This window comes from Gavialis gangeticus, unplaced genomic scaffold, assembly GCF_001723915.1.
Source record: "Gavialis gangeticus isolate Ggan-Ray unplaced genomic scaffold, GavGan_comp1, whole genome shotgun sequence".
Lineage (NCBI taxonomy): Eukaryota > Metazoa > Chordata > Crocodylia > Gavialidae > Gavialis > Gavialis gangeticus.
Genome location: NW_017728998.1, coordinates 6158181 through 6163866, shown reverse-complemented (window position 1 = coordinate 6163866; position 5686 = coordinate 6158181). Strand labels below are relative to the sequence as shown.

General features: G+C 43.5%; 1 long non-coding RNA gene across 1 annotated transcript in view; it reads left to right on the top strand.

Moving 5' to 3' along the window:
- The window catches only part of LOC109289435, a 99400-nt gene extending 94735 nt beyond the window's left edge, over window positions 1-4665 (top strand). The window contains exons 2-3 of the long non-coding RNA XR_002095364.1: window positions 2696-2701; window positions 4595-4665. This is a non-coding gene — a long non-coding RNA (uncharacterized LOC109289435). The remainder of the gene's footprint in view (window positions 1-2695; window positions 2702-4594) is intronic.
- Window positions 4666-5686: the final 1021 nt, after the last annotated feature.

The following is a 5686-nucleotide window of genomic DNA, read 5'->3' as shown; positions in this document are numbered from 1 at the left end:
ACCCTCTTCGCACTACTCTTCTGAGCGGAAACAGGTAATACTAGAAATCTTGGTGGTGTGAAATTTCCAGCCTCTTTCTTCAGCCCAGGTAAGTTTTGATAGTTCAGAGAAACTTAGTTTGGGTGCCTCCCTGCATCAAAGCAAAAGCTTGAACATATTTTCATAGTTTCTAGGGTCGGAAGGGACCTAAACAGATCATCAAGTCCGACCCCCTGCCCTGGGCAGGACATCCTAAGGTTCATCCACTTCTAACTAGGATTTTCTCATGTGAGGAGTAAGAAAGAAATTTCAACCTTCCAGGACCAGGGCGGCCTGTCCCTACACTCAAAGCATCATGAAATAAGGAGGACATGTTGAAGAACCATGCCCAGAGCCTGTCTCTGTCTGCAATTTTGTTTCACCAACCAGACTGTGTACACAACCACCATGACTTTCATAGAATAAACCGAACCCTGGATTTTCAACAGAAAAATAAAAAAGTCTAGGATTTTACTAAGGATATGAAAGAGCCAGAAACCTGGGAAAAATGAAAGTCTTCCCCAGAAGTGATTTTCAGTTCACCCCTTTTCTTTGATTTTGGCTTATTTAAATTTAAATTTAATAAAGTCTTAGCCAATGACTGGAATTCTGCACACATTTCTCTGCAGTCCCGTTTAATGGGCTAAGACAACTCACATGTTGCATTGTGGAAATGTGAAGATGAAAGCAGCACCAGGCTGTGAAATGGGTTGTAGTGCTTGAGTTGTGCAAGGAGTCCTCACGCCCTCTGCAATCTTTATGTAAACCCAAGACAGGATGCCTTGAAGATGAACTTATCTGCAGAGGATAGTGCGCGCCACCTAACAATGTGTTGTTGCAATGACCTCAGCTTTCCATGCGACTTTGGCTACCATGCCTTCCCAGTTTGAGAAATTAGATTATCTGCTGGTTCTATATGGTCCGGCATGGTTAAAGTCGTGTATGAGAATGGGAGATGGGGTTTCTTTCCAGGCCTCAAAGAGCCATCTAAGAACTACCCTCAGCCTTGTTTGGTCTGTACGCTGCCAAGGGGACTACAGGGTTTATCAAGAGATGCAGCTGACCCCTGATCAAAATGCATTTATGCCCTCCACTTGCCTGGAAGATCTTCTCTGAATAAATATTGCACTATTGCATCCTTTTGCATCCCCTCCCACTTTGCATTTCTTTCTCAGTCTCTTAGAGATAGTCATGCCTGTTGTGATCCATCTTGTGCCTCAGCCCATAGCGTTTGCAGGCCCCTTGCCATGCTGTTGTGTTATGTCTCCTAGCCATGTCCCACATGATGCTTCTCAGTCTGCGATCCCTACCAGGCCAAAGACCTCAGTCTTCGGCATCTGGACCATCCTTCCTCATTGCCACATCCACAACTGCCGTTTGCACTGATCCTTTCCCTGCTTGTCTCCTTTCTGATGCAGTCGTGTCTGCAGAAGTGTAGCATTTCATTCCTGAGGTCATCAGGCTTTGTGAGTCTACCTTTTATAAGGTCCATCTCTCCGCCCTGTGGGTTAGGATTTCAAACATGCCACTCTCACGCAGCCTGATCTTTGTGCCTGGGGACATCCCCTTTTCTCTATATTTTGGCTTCAGGTCACCTGGAGCTGCTTGCTCCAGTAGGGTTATTATGCTACCCCTTTAGAAAAACCCTAGCTTTTTTTACCTTTTGACAGCTCATCTGATGGAGGAGGGACAATGAATGAAAATGCTGTTTGGCTTCATGGCTTGCAGTGACCATAGCTGAGGGCTGTGTAAATACCAGCAAAGGATTTGATGCATCGCTCAGTCATTTCCATTTCTACACCATACCTCTGCACCTCAGAAACTCTTTGTTTGTTGTATGCTCTTTTAATCCTCGCACTGTCAAAGCCGGGTCCATTAACTTAGCATTATCATGATTTATTAGCTGTGCATGGCAAACACAATGTTATGACAGTTGGGCTAAGATTAGTTTGTCGGTCAAACCTCCTCTTTCGACTGGAACATTTTCAGGTCTGTTTGGATCCAAGCTCCAGATTTGGACTCTGGAAGCCCCAGAGGAAAACCAGGGAGGGATGCAACGCTCCTCCATTTTACCCACATGACAGATCAGATGAACAGCGAGAGAAACCCACTTGTTAGAAAGCAGAGTTGGGAAGGGGGGAGAAAAAGGCATTTGATGAGGGTAGAGGAACAGAGCTCCTACTCTAGAAACCAGAAGCTCCCAGACTGAGAGAAAACACGCTCACATTTTCCAGGCCATGCCTAATTTCAGACATAATTTATGAGATCAAAACACCTTAGTGATCAAAAGTAGGTACTTCTTGCATGTTTCTAATTTTTTGTTCCACGCCACTGAAAACAGTTGGATAGAAGTTCAGCTAGACTCTTTTTTTTATGCAAGAAATCCCAAGTATTCCTATTAGAGCCTTCTTTTTTCTAAATTAAAACAGAAATGTTCGATGGTTTGCCAACTTTAAAGTACTTTCTTTCTCTCCAGGAGTAATTGTCTTTATTTGTTTTTTTGCCAGGGAGTATGTAGTGGCTCCCTTTTCACAGAGGTGTGCTGGCCTCTGAATTCAGCAAAGATATACCGTGACAAAACTTTTAATAACATGCCCGATATCCAATTTGGCATCTGCTTTTGCTCTTGCACGGTGATGTGTTACATCACTTTGCGCCGGCCAATGGGACAGAGCAGAGCAGAGTCGAACGCAGAGCAGGCGATAGACCCAGCAAGGTTGCAGTTTTCGGTGGTTTCCTGATTGGAGAATCAAGCGTTTGCCTCGCAGGGAGAGGGGGTTTGACATTTTCCTCCCTCAGTCATTCAGATCCTGTGTACTGTGTAGTTCAGCGCATATACCCAGTAAATTGTTTCAATCGGGTTGTGGTTAAGAGAAGTATGTTCCACATAATTTGCAGCAGCCTCCTGCCCGAGGACTGCTCTGTTTATAGCATGGCCTTAATTGCTTCCCTCACCCCCCACCCCTTTTTTTTTTTCATTTGCTTGACCGTATTCATTTAGAAATGCAATCTAATGCTGCATTTAACCCTTGATGTGCTGTGGCGCTTCCATCCTAGGACACAACCATGGCCCATCTAGTCTGGAATCTTTTATGGGCATATAATGCCTGTAATGTGTCTAAATTGCACAATAATGGAGCATGGAGAGAAATTGTTTCACAGTCAAAGCTTGTCCGAGAGCCTTCCAGAGATGCAATATGGTCCGTGGATATGACACTCGGGAGAGCTGCCACTAATCTGTTGCATGTCCTTGGCAAGTTTTTTCCATCTCAGTTCCTTCTCCCCAGTCCTTCCTTCATGCCATGTGCTCTGCCCCTATTTGCTGGTCAAGCACTCAATATCCTCATGCCCTGATTTCAGGTCAAGTCACGTCAAGTCAGTCCCAAAGCTGCTGTACCTGTTGGACACCTTAGATTGGGGTGGGCAAAATGAGGCCTGGGGGCCAGATGCGACCCGCCAGGCCATTCTATCCGGCCCGCGGGGCCCTAAAAAATTTAGAAAATTAATATTTATCTGCCCTGGGCTGCCTGTCATGTGGCCCTCGATGGTTTGCCAAAACTCAGTAAGCGGCCCTCTGCCCAAAATAATTGCCCGCCCCTCCCTTAGATGCTGTGCATCATTGGTGAGTCTTTGGACAAAGTGACCCAGTGGCACCCATCTCCTCTCCACCTATGGATGGCCATTGACTCACAGGGAGCTCATCTGCTCTTTGACAGGTCTTGTTTTTAGTCCTGCTGGGTGTCCACACACCCTCCTCACCCAGGCTAGCCTAGGTGGGGGCACTGATTTAGTTCCCGACAACCCCACAATGGAACAAGGCAGTATTGGTTGACATGGTACTAGATGGCAGACCAAGAAAGGCCTGGCCTAATGAGGATCTCATTTGGAGCTTCTAAATAATATCCTACGATACCTAATTAATACACATTTTTAAATAAAAACCAGTGCAATGGCAGACATTATTCTCACATGTATCATCGTCTGACCCTCTTTTGGATCTTTCTAATGTATTTATCTCCGTTATTGTTCAGTGGCAATGAATTCCACTGAATTAACTATAGATTTTTTCCCCATCTCAGTTTTAAATGGTTGCTTTTGAATAATAATAATAATAAAAAATTGGTAGACCCAGTCTCATTAGGACCTGGCAATTCATTAAAAGCACAGTTACACAGGGAATTCAGCTAATTGGTTGGATAACCCAAGATTCATTTGTAAAAACAAAACCCTCAAACCTGAAGTGCTAGGACTTACTGTTAGTCGTGTACTGAGAAGTTTACTTTAAAAGCAAACGTTTAGGTTAATGGGATCCATATGCTATGAATTCCTAATAACTTTACCATGGGTGGGCTTATCGAACTGCTTATCATAACAGAAGTCGGGATGTTTCAAAGGATCTTTTTTTTCTTTTCCCCTAAGACTCGCTGAAGACTTTTTTTTACCCCAAATCTTTAGGAAATTCCACTAAACCTCCATTGAGAAAATATCTTAGCTGTCTCTCTCATGTCATGATTTGAATGGATTCTTTCTAAAACTTCGTCTTTCTTTTTTTTTAACTCTTTGATGGCCGGGCAAGAGCATTTGTTTCTTGTCTCTGGAAGAAAACACTCTGAGAAATATCACTTGTGATGTGCCTCAGTTTTTGAGATTGCATGCTATGAGTAAGAGCTGTTGGTGGCTGGGGGGAAAAAAGGGGGTTAGAAGTGTGTCTTCATTATAAAAGAAAAACTCTAGTGTAATTTGTGGCTGATGAAAGGCCTACTGAAAGCAATCACAATCTCTTTACTGGCCATAGGGAGGTTTGAATCCCGCCCATAAGCAGATCCTACCCACTCGCTCTAGTTACAGAGAAGACTGAATCATTATGCATGCTTTAGAGTGGCTTTTGAATAATTAGCAATTAAATAGGTAAATGCCACTTTATAATCTGGTGGCAATTTCAGATTCAGAAGAGATCAACTTTTGACTGCTTAAGTGACACCACTGTTAATTAAACCTCCACCCCCAAATAAACTTCTAAAGATAATCAGCCTTCACTTTAAAATATCTCACAACTGCTCTTACAGTCCTCTGTTTCCTTCATTCCTTCATGTTTAGAGATTTGAGCTATTTGTTATCTATCCCTCAAAATGTCTGTTAATAGAAAATTGGGGTTTGGTCAAATGAAAATTTTGCACAGAAAAGTGACACTTTTTCTAAGAAAGAAATATTCTTTTGAACCTGTTTGTCTTTCATTCCCCCTGAAAAGTCAAATTTTGACCCAGAGGAAGGAAGTTCTGATGAGCTTTAATTCCTCTATTTCCTATGTCTGCAGCTACTTAATCATTCTGGCTGGGTACAGGGAGGTTAGGGGGAGGTTAGATCGTGTTAAAAATGGCCACCCAATGTAACTTAGTTCATCCAGATACAAACCTTATGCTACTTAGTTAGGTGCATCTATGTGCAACCTGTACAGAAGTTCAGGACAGTTAGATCAGTTTAAAAATGGCCAACCTGATGTAAGTTAAGTCCCAGATAATCTAATTCAGCTCAGGTCTGGGGAACCTGATCTAACTGAACTGTACAGTGCAGTCCCAGGACTGGGAAAACCTAGCTGCTGCCCCCATCCCTGGGGCTGAGCTTGTGTACCCCCTCCCTAGCATTGGGCTATTTTTAGCCCCCTGGCCCC